We start from the raw sequence: 11,939 nt of genomic DNA, 5'->3' as shown, positions 1-11,939 counted from the left end.
GGCAGAGAAAATTGAAGCAAAATAGTTTTGCTTTTTCCATAATGTTATCATCATCTCATCTACACCCAGTGAGTGACCTTCCCTCTTTATCTTCAACCAACATAGTTAAAAAATGCCCCTGCTTTTTTTCCTTCCTTAGCATTCATTACAAACTTCATCTCTTTCTTTGCTTTAGCTTTCATGCTGCTATTTCTAAAGAACCTAGCCACATTTGTATTTATCTTTAGTTAATTTTACCATTTTCATCTCTTGTATATAAACCTTTAAAATCATCTTCATCCTATGTTCTCTCACCTACTAGTGGAGTGGCTGTCACGGACTTAAAAAAAAAATTGTGGGGTAGTGAGGGTTAAGTGACTTGCCCAGGGTCACACAGCTATTAAGTGTCAAGTGTCTGAGGCCGGACCTGAACTCAGGTCCTCCTGATTCCAGGGCCAGTGCCACCCAGCTGCTCCCCTGTCACAGACTTTTAAGGAAATGTTTTATATTAAAGTATTCTTAATGTACTACCTTAGTAAATACCTCTTTCCAAAAGTTAATTCAATATAGCTGACTGATAACAACGATAGTCACAGGGCACAACTATAGAGCCTAAAGAGCTATAGCATGCATAGACCTGCAACAACAACAAAAAAAGAGTTAAGCAAAACTAACTGGCAAAATCACCCCATCTGACAGTTCATGAAGAATTCTGCCCTTGACCTCCTCATTCTCCAACCCACTCACCTGTTTCCCATGAGGAGGGAAGTATGTGTCATCATCTGTTCCCTAAGACTAAAATTGTTTAATGAAATTAATTTGAAGCTTTAATGTTTTGATTTACATATTATTGCAAGCATTGTGCATGTTGTTCTCTTGGTTTAGCTTCCTTTGCTATGAATCAGTTCATACTAAGCTTCCCTTGGTACCCTGAATTTCTCAAATTCATGATTTCATGATAATATTCCATTATATTCATCTACTATTCCACATCAATTTTATGGAAAGGTGTTTAGACCATCTACCTTGAATGCTTCCCAATGACACAGAGAAGAATGGCTTTTTCAGCAGCTTGAGAAAAGTGTTTGTGTGTGTGTGCAGGCCTCATACATGTGTGATTTTAGAGTAATATTCAATTTAACAAAGCAATTTAGGTCAGTTAGGTGGCACAGTGGATTGAATGCTAGGCCTGAAGTCAGGAGAACTCATTTTCCTCAGTTCAAATCTGGCCTTAGACAGTCACAAGCTGTGTGACCCGGGGCAAGTCACTTAACCCTTTTAATCTCAGTTTCCTAATCTGTAAAATGAGCTGGAGAAAGAAACAGCAAACCACTCCAGTATCTTTGCCAAGAAAACCCCAAATAGGGCAATGAAGAGGCAGACACAACTGAAAATGACTAAACAACAACTTAGATAAAATGAAATATTTTCAATGTTCCAGATGTAATGAAAAAAAAAAAAACCTTTAAGTCACTCTGAAAGTTCACTTATCCTTGCTTCCCACTCCTAATTTTACAAGCTAGTGCATGCATTATGGTTTTTAGTTTATGATTTTTTTCTAGTGTTCTGATGATCCCTAATAATTAGTGGATACAAATAAAATTGCATGTTGGTAAAATTGCCTCAGATGGTCAGGTTTTGAGAAAGCCAACTTTTAGCTTCCCTGGAGTTGACATAAATATTATGGAAGCAAAAAATTATAGTCATTTGTAGGGAAATTGTGTACTTAATTGCCAAGTGAAACAGAGGAGAAATAGCAGCAGCACTCATCACATATCAGTTAATGTGAGTGCATTATTGCATGGTACAATTGGGTCTAAAAGGACTTCAATGGAAAGCTAGAAGCAAAACTATTGTAAAGGATACCATCTGTGAAACCTCCAAATATGAGGCTGACTTGTTTCCTTTAAAAATATTTCCTTTAAAAATATTCTATACATGGTAAAATGTGTTAATAGTGGATGAAAAAAAACAAACATGAAATCAAAATGGACCTTGGCTGGTGCAATATTGAGATTGTTTCCGAAATAAACAAATATGTGTGTATGTGTGTGTGTATGTGTGTGTGTACCTACACACATATAGAGAGACAGACAGAGAAACAGAGAGAAGACATTGATCTCTGTAGTTATAGCTCTTATAAATACCTGATTGTGCACTATGGTGTAATATACAAATGATCTTTTCCTTTCATAGTAACATTATTTATAATTGTTAAAATTCCTTCACTGATAGTAAAATGACTTATATGGATCTTTGTTTCTATGAGTGTAATCATTTTACTAACAATATTATACTCACATATAGACAAAAAAAGTCTTCTTCAAAGATCATCATTGCTTCTATGTGACAGAACACCAAGGCAAAATAATTTTTTTTCCCATTTCCGTTCCACATGATTCTATTCTACTTAATAAATATCTGCTATATACAGTACACTGTGCAAAGTACTAGGAGGCACATGGAGTTCAATAATAAGAGTTCCTCCCCTCAAAGAGCTCACAATCCAGTAGGGAGAGAGAGAGGGGGGATATTGATACAAAATTAAATGCACTATAAATTAAAAATAGAATATACTCAGGCATATAAAATTCTTTAGCAGATGAAGGAGATATAACTTCTAGATGAAGGAATTAAGTGGAGGCTCCCTGGGAAGGATGTATGTGGAAATAAAGGATGGGTTGCTAGGATGCTAATAACTCATGATGAGTGGGGAGGACATTAGGAGCAAACATGTAGAGGCCAGAAAGCATCTATGAGTTTGGGAAACAGTATGTAATCCAACTTGACTTGAGTGTAGAATAAATGAGAGGAGTTTATGAGACAAACTTAGGAAGGCAGATTAGAGTAAGATTGTGGAGGTTTTGAATGTCAGGATAAAATGCATGATTTTATTTGGCAAGAAACAGGGAATTGTCATCAGTTCTTGAGGTGTGAAGAGATGTGATCATGTTTGTCCAGGAAGGACAATCTGGCAGTAGCATATAGGATGGATTAGAGGGTGAAGAAATTAGAGGGGTGTTTATCAGGAGGCTATTCCAACATTCTAAGAGATAGATAATAATAGCCACATTTGGAATAGTGATAATCAGCAAGTATTTATTAAGCAATTACACTATACACTAGGCACTGGGGATATAAATACAATGAATGAAGCAATCCCTACTTATAATAAGCTTATATTTTAGTGGAGGAAAAGCAAGTACATTGTTATTGTTGTTCTTCAGTGGTTTTTCAGTCCTGTTTGCCTCTTTGTGACCCCATTTGTGGTTTTCTTGGCAAAGATACTAGAATAGTTTGCTATTTCTTTCTCCAGCTCATTTGACAGATGAAGAGACTAAGACAGAGTTAATTGACTTGCCCAGGGTCAGACAGCTAGTAAATATCTGAGGCCAGATTTGAATTGAGGTCTTTCTGACTCCAGCTACCTAGATGCCTTAGCAAGTACATACAGAAGTACAAATAATATGAAAAATCATTGTATCTTTCCAGGTAACTTTTCCATCAGTTGCTCTTTGGTCCACAAACTTCATGCCTCTTTTGCTCTTTTCTGTTTCCTTTTATGTATTGTCTTCCATTACATTATAAGCTCCTTGAAGGTGTATTTGTGTCCCCAGCACTTAGCACAGTGCCTGGCACATAGCAGGCACTTAATAAATGTTTACTGACTATCGACTAAAGCTCTCCAATTCTTTTATTAAGATTTTAAATTTAGGGGCAGCTAGATGGCGCAGTGGATAGAGCACCGGCCCTGGAGTCAGGAGTACCTGAGTTCAAATCCGGCTGTGGACACTTAACACTTACTAGCTGTGTGACCTTGGGCAAGTCACTTAACCCCAATTGCCTCACCAAAAAAAAAAAAAAAAGATTTTAAATTTACAGTCATGACTGATTAGGCAAGTGGAGACATGCTTGAAGTTAGATAAATAGGATAGTTTAGAGCAGTAGTGGTTTTGGGGGGAAAGACAATGAGCTATGATTTAGATATGTTGAGTCTGATATACCTACAGGATACTCAGTTCAAAATGTCTAATAGACAGTCTATGATGCAGGACTGGATCTCAGGAAAGACCTTATTTAGGTTTAGGTATGTAGCTCTAGGAAGCCTCTGTGTAGAGATGATAAGTGAACTCATGGGAACCCATGAGATCACTGAGAGAGTCCAGAGAAAAAAGAAAAGAAGGTCTAGGATAGAACCTTGGGGGACACCCATAGTTAGTGGGCATGAAACATGGACAATGATCCAACAGAGGAGACTGAGGAGTGGTCAGAGGGACCAAGAGAGAGCAGCGTCATGAAAAGTAGAGGAGGCAATATTCAGGAGGGTCAACAGTGTCAAAGGATGCAGAAAGGTCAAGAGGATGAGGATAGAGAAAGGGCCATTAGACTGGGCAACTAAGAGAGTTACTTTAGAGAGAGTACTTTTATTGGAACGATGAAGCAGAAACCAGATTACAGAGGTGTTCAGAAAGTATGAGAGGATAGGAAGGGAAGGGACCAACTGCAGAAAACTTTTTCAAGGAGCTTAACTGAACAGGGAAGGAGAGATAGATGCTAAGAGTCATGGGAGGTTATAGAGAAGACTATTTTTTAAAGGATGGAGAGATTTGCAGATGTTTATAGGTAGTAGGAAAGGAACCTACACATAGGCAGAGAGTGGAGATCCAAAAGAGAGAGGGGATAATAATGGTAGCATTCTGCTGGAGAAGATGAGAAGGGATGAGGTGGTGAGTGAAATAAAGAACCAACTAAGCAGGAGTAAAAGGAAGACTCCTTTGATGCAGTGAGGGCCCAGTTTAGATACGAAAGAAGGAAGCATTTATTAAGTGCTTACTACATGCCAAGGCACTGTGTTAAGCACTTCCCAAATATTATCTCATTTAACGCTCACATCTTTTGAAGTAGGTGTTATTATGATCCTCATTTTACAGTTGGGAAACTCAGGTTAAGTGATTTGCTCAGGGTCATACAACTAGTAAGTGTCTGAGGCCAGACTGGAATTCAGGTCTTCCTGAATCCAAGCCCAGCACTCGATCCACTCACTATTCATTTCAATGCCTACCATAAGCATGTAGTAAATTCAATATGGTTGTGTGACTTCCTCAGTTTGATAGTATGTGAATAGGAGCAGAAGCCAGAGACAGTGAGAATAATTTAGGGTTAGGGTTTGGCAAGACTTGAGCAGTGTGGAGTTGACCCGGTTCACTATGGGATTGAGATTAAGACAGAATGTACATTTCCTGCCTCAGTAGCTAATTAAAAAGCTTTCTGTCACAGTGGAGTAAGCCGACAAGAAAAATGTAGGCAGAATGCCTACACCTACTCTGGGGAGGAAAAGGGCCCCAAGTCTTCATGTGGATTTGCAGCAGGCAGCGAAGAATACTGTGCATGCATTAAGGGCAGAGCCCTCATTGGTCATTATAAAGTTCTAATGGGCAAATGGATTGGATGTTGTGTTTAGGAAGGAGAGGTTTAATAGGTTTAAGATATAAGTAGAGGGGGCAGCTAGGTGGTGCAGTGGATAAAGCACCGGCCCTGGAGTCAGGAGTACCTGAGTTCAAATCGGGCCTCAGACACTTAACACTTACTAGCTGTGTGACCCTGGGCAAGTCACTTAACCCCCATTGCCCCGCAAAAAAAAAAAAAAAAAGATATAAGTAGAAATGGAAAACTTGTGGGTGATGGTAAGACCATCCCAGCTGATATGGAATGGAGGAATAACTGGTCATGGAATGACTAGACTGAGGAAGTGTGTGTGTGTGTGTGCGTGTGTGTGTGTGTGTTAGAGTATTTGAGGGAACATCAACATGTATGTAGAAGTCCCTTAGTATGAAGGCAGGAGTTGAGGTGCAGATGGAGAATGTGATACAGTCACAAAATTTGTGGAGAAAGAACTGAGAAAGTTTAGTGATTTAAGAAGAGGCCATTAGATTTGATCTTTCACTGGCAACTTTGGAGAGAGTTGTTTCAATGATTGTTTTTTTTTTTTTTTAGTGAGGCAATTGGGGTTAAGTGACTTGCCCAGGGTCACACAGCTAGTAAGTGTTAAGTGTCTGAGGCCCGATTTGAACTCAGGTACTCCTGACTCCAGAGTCAGTAATCTATGCACTGTGCCACCTAGCTGCCCCTCAATGATTGTTAAATGATGGGTCAGGAGAATGTCCTGGGGGTTGATAGGTAAATGGGCAATGGGATATGAATTGTGTAATAGATTTAGATGTAGTGAACTTGAAAAAAAGCAGTTTGCTGAGTAATAGTGGTAGAGAGAAAGGCTGGAGGAGGCAGTGAAACTGGATATATCCAACATTATATATATATATATATATATAAATATATAATATATATGTCCAACATACATAATATAAATATGTGTGTGTGTATATGTGTATGTATGTGTGCATATATATCACTTTGAGGTTTGCAAAGTATTTGTAAATATCTGAAGGTGAAAGTCACCAAGGCAAAGAGTTGATCTTACTTCATTTTCAAGCGTTATTACATACTAGACTGGTGGCCACCATTACCTAAAGGTTCCTCTGTGGAATACAATTCTCCTAAAAATAATAGGTATTGCTTATATAGCACTTATTGTGTGTCTGGCACTTTAAAATTATTATCTCATTTGATCGTCATAACCACCCTGAGAGGTAGGTGTTAAGATCCTCATTTTACACATGAGGAAATGTAGGCAGAAAGAGGTTAAATGACTTTCCCCCAGGACATTCTCCCCACTTTCTTAAGCCTAGATAATCAATAAAACAACCAACCAAGACCTGATTTAAAGCATTTGCTTATTTCTGATGTATCTATACTGACACTGAAAATTTAATAATCAGCTCTTTTGAGCTGGTAGAAGCTGAATCCAGCACATTCCTGCTCCTCTCCTTGAGTAATTTTCTATTTTCCTCTTTTGTTATCTGATCAACATGAAGTTGAACCTAAGGGCTATTCTAATTATTCTTTTATATTTAATCTTCTATGACCTACTGTACCAGTGGATAAAACAACTAATTTTTGTAGTTGGGTGAAAGTACTATGATCTATGCTCATGGAAAGTATCCTCAGCATAACTCCATTAGCAGACTGGTTTATGCGGAGGACATGTAGCATCATTCTGTTTCCACATGAATTCTGTCTCCTTTGCTAGGACTCTATGTTTTGAAAGCATTTCAATCCATACAATTTGATTAGTATGAGTATTTGACCCTCATTAAAAACTTCATTCCTATGTTATTGCGGATTAAAGTTATGTTTAGGTAATGGTGGCCACCAGTCTAGTATGTAATAATGCTTGAAAATGAAGATCAACTCTTTGCTTTGGTGATTTTCACCTTCAGATATTTACAAATGCTTTGCAAACCTTAAAGTAATTGTTCTGAAGATGACACAGCTAGTAAGTAGTGCTGTAATCTTTAGGGTGCTTTGTATGCAGCAGGTGCTCAATAAATATTTCTTCTTCTGAAGGAAATATCCCAGACTATTCCTTTAAAACAGATGTAGGGGGTCATTCCATGTTTGCCTATATCCTGAAAAAATTGAGATTGAGTTTGAAAGAATGCTAAGGTTTATTCCCTCATGGAATGCTTTGAAGGTTCTAGCTACAGTCAGCTCTTTATATACATGATGACTTTCTCTTTGTGGCCACCACCACAGAATCTCAGTATCTAAGATACATGCTCCCTGGATTTTACATCATCAGTTTATATACACAACTTCCCACACTAAGGATGCACAAGTGCTTTTCCTTCATTCAGAGACCCAGCCTCTGTGGACAGCACAATGGGTGCATCCTCATCATCACTTAATACAAGCAGCCATGTGGGCTCTGAGTCCGAAGGTTCCTATGGAGGTGTGCACAACCTTCTCCCAGGAGCCCCATTCAGCAGCTTGTTTCTGCCTCAGGTAACATTTCATGGAAATTGAAAGTTGGAGGGGCAGCTAGGTGGTGCAGTGGATAAAGCACCTGCCTTGGTTTCAGGAGGACCTGAATTCAAATCCAGCCTCGAACACTTGTCACTTACTAGCTGTGTGACCCTGGGCAAGTCACTTCACCCTCACTGCCCCACAAAAAAAAAAAAAAAAAGAAAAAAAAGAAAGCTGAAAGGGATTCTTTCCAGGGTTATACTTCAACCACATATGATGTCATTGAATATTAGAATTGAAAGGGACCTAGAATTCATCTGGATTGTTAAACTTTTTTTGTGTCATGGACCCCTGGTGAAGCCTTTGAATTGCTTCTTAGAATAATATTTTTTTTGGTGAAGCAATTGGGGTTAAGTGATTTGCCCAGGGTCACACAGCTAATAAGTGTCAAGTGTCTGAGGCCAGATTTGAACTCAGGTCCTCCTGACTCCAAGGCTGGTGCTCTATCCACTGTGCCACCTAGCTGCCCCAGAATAATATTTTCAAATGCATAAAATAAAATTAATAAGACCACAAAGGAAATAAATTACATTAAAATACAGTTGTCATAAAAATCCCACATTATTGGACCCCAGATTAAAAACCTCTGGTCTAGTTAATTTCCTTCATTTTACATATTAAGAGATGGAGGCTCAGAAGAATCAGCTTATCCAAGGTCACATAACTAGTAAATTCAAAGGCATTGTCTAACTTTGTGGCCAGTGATCTTATTTTATCCTCCAGACCCACAAATTTCCCAGATCACGTGTAGCATTTTCAAGAGTATAAGTACCTCTTTCCCTTTTTTGTCTGGTGATTAAATTTATCAGCTGAGGAGCTCACCAGAAAAAAAAGAATACTGGAACCTTGCTGTAATGAATCACAAAAGGTTTGTGTTATTGTATTACATTTCAATTAAAAGTTTCCTAAAGTAATTTTTCCCCAGTAGAAGCTCCCCATGAGATAAAATATTGCTAATCTACCAAGGATTTCAGAAGAGCACTATTTGGTTTCTCTGTGTACATGTTATTCTGGAGTGACAGTACAGCTAAAATAGTATATTAATGTTAGCTTTAAACCCAATTGTCTTTTTACCCTCTTAGAACTATTCCAGTGACACCTCAGATCCAGAGAATCTGGATAGGGGGTAGTTTTATTCACATAACTTTAGAATTACAAAAGACCTTATAAGTCATTTAATCCAATCCTTTCATTATACCAGTACAAAAACTGAGGCTGAAAGAGTTTAAATGACTTGCCCAATGTCACACAGCTAATTAGTAGCTGAGATGGGACTAGTATTCTGAATTTAATACTTTTTCTCCTACAAACCAGCTATTTTCCGATAGGAAAAACAATTAAGATTCAACAAAATTATAATACGTCAATATTTACATACAACATCTTAAAGTTTGGAACATGCTTTACACACCCTTACAACAAACTGGTGAGGTAAGTACTAAAATATTATTATCCTCATTTTACAAAGAGAGAAACTGACACAGAGAGGTTACATGATTTTCCCATTACCACAAAATTATCAATTGGCAGAGATGGGTTTGAAACTCCATTTGTCCTAACTATAAGTCCAGCACTCTACTTACACATAATTTTCTCCCATATTAGTAATAATAATTTCACACTGATGTGAGTGTGTTAAGGTTAATTTAGCACCATATCAGAGTGATTTATGATAGATGTCATATAACAAGTTTCCAAGACACCTCGTTGACACTTGAACATTTAATGTTTAAACACAGAGGAGTAATGCCATTCCAAGTAGTCACTTTGGGAGCACACTAAAGATCCTCCTGGTTTTGAATTGACTTCAGAGACTACTGAACATTCTTTTGAATGTTGTCAAAGGGGACAAATCTCCATCCCTTGAGGATACATTTAGTTTTTGGAAACAATCAAAAGTGATTGGAACCAAATTTGACAAATAAGGGCAAACCAGGCAATATCATCAAAATTGAGATCTGACCATGAAGAAGTAAGGCTGGTTTTGTTCTATGGTTTCAAAGGCTTTGATGGTTATCATTTGGAAAGAGACATATGGATAGATATTTAAGTTCTGATATAGTTATTTTATTTTAAAATTTTTATTTTTGCCTTTTGTTGTTGTTGTTTCAGTTGTACCTGACTTTTCATGATACCAGCTGGGTTTTCTTGACGAAAATATTGGAGTGGTTTGCCATTTCTTTTTCCAGTGGGTTATGGCAAACAGGTTAAATGACTTGCTCAGGGTCACATTGCTAGTAAGTGTCTGAGGCTGGATTTGAACTCACGAAGAGTCCAGTGCTCTATCCACTGTGCCACCTACAGTCTCCAAATCTATAACTCAAATACAGAGGTAAGGAGGAAATCTGGATGTCCCACATATAATAAAGACTAAGCTCAGGATCAGGAATGCCAGTTTGAACTAGATGACTAAAACTTTAGGCTAAAAGAACTAGCAGCAGAAACTTAAAAAATCAATGGCTTCCTTGCTCTAGGATAGAACACAATCCTAACTTGTTATTTAAAAATAATATTTTGTTTTCCCCAATTACATGTAAAAACCATTTCTAACATTTGTTTTATTTTGAGTTCCAAATTCTATTCCTCTCTCCAATGGTAAGAAGTCTGATATAGGTTATACATGTGCAGTTATGTAAAACATTTCCATATGTGGAAAAAAACAAAGAAGGAAAGAAGTAAGAAAAGAAAGGAAAGAAGGAAGGGGGGATGGATGGATAGAAGGATGAAAGGAAAAAGGAGAGAGCAAGGAAGGAAGGGAGAAAAGAGAAAGAGAGAGGGAGAAAGAGCGAGCTCAAGCTTGAGCATGAGCATGCAAGAGCAAGAAAGAGTGAGTGAGCAAGCAAGAAAGCAAGAAGGAAGGAAAGAGTGTCTATATTCAGACACCAGTTCTTTCTCTGGAGGTGGAGAGCATGTTTCATCATGAGTTCTTTAGTATTTTGTCTTGGATCATTGTATTGCTGAGAAGAGCTAAGTCATTCAGTTGTTTGTCATCCTGCTTGTCATTTCTTATAGCTCAATAATACTCCATTACAATCATTTACCACAACTTGTTCAGCCATTCCCCAATTGATGGGTGTCCCCTCAATTTCCAATTCTTGGCCACCATAAAAAAATGCTGTAAATATTTTTGTACAAATAGTTTCTCCTTCCCCCCTTTTAATTTCTTTGGGATACAGTTGACTTGGTATTTAAAGATGTACAAAATCTGCCCACATGTCTACTCTTACTTCACAGACTTCCCCTTTGTGAACTCTTTCTCCATCAAATTGGGTAACTAGCTGTTACTGGAATAACACATGCCAATCCAGCTTCTGTGTCATTCAATATATAAGAAATCCCTCATGCCCAGAATACCCCAGAATGTCCTCCCTCTTTGCCTCCTCTCCTAAGAGAACACCTTTCTTCCTTCAGAGGCCACCTCCTACATAGTTCTAATAACTGAGGGGAATCAGAAAAAGCCGATCTTTCTGAAATTACTTCAAATATACTTTATTTAACTGGGGATTTCTCTCTCTCTCTCTCTCTCTCTCTCTCTCTCTCTCTGTGTCTATATATTTTCCCATACACACACACACACACACACACACACACACACACACATACACACATATAAAACCCCAAGTAGATTGTAAGCTCCTTGACATACCCAATCAATATCTGCTGAACTGAATCAAACTGACCCAAGGAGGAAAGCAGTAATGGGGGACGGGAGTTGGCAAATTTCTAAGGATTAAGGGTAATTTTTTTCATTAATTGCATCTAATCATTTCCTAAAAGTATCCCTAATTCAATATTTCAAGGACCTATCATTTTATCATGTGAGCAATTCCTTTAGTAGTTCTCTTGAGTTTCTGTGGTCAAAAGGGAAAAAAAAAATGTATTCATCACTTGATGACAAACTTTCTGGAGATAGGTTTTTTGAACTTACTCTGGCTTCTTGAAGCCTTTCTCACCTCTAGCTACTGTAACTCCTAGCTGCCTCATGACATAGCACTTCCAGCTTAGTGGACCAAACGAGTGTAGGAACTAAAGGGATC

The sequence above is a fragment of the Dromiciops gliroides genome, chromosome 1 (assembly GCF_019393635.1).
Source record: "Dromiciops gliroides isolate mDroGli1 chromosome 1, mDroGli1.pri, whole genome shotgun sequence".
Taxonomy (NCBI): Eukaryota; Metazoa; Chordata; class Mammalia; order Microbiotheria; family Microbiotheriidae; genus Dromiciops; species Dromiciops gliroides.
The sequence above is the reverse complement of the archived record's forward strand: the minus strand, read 5'-3'. Positions refer to the sequence as shown.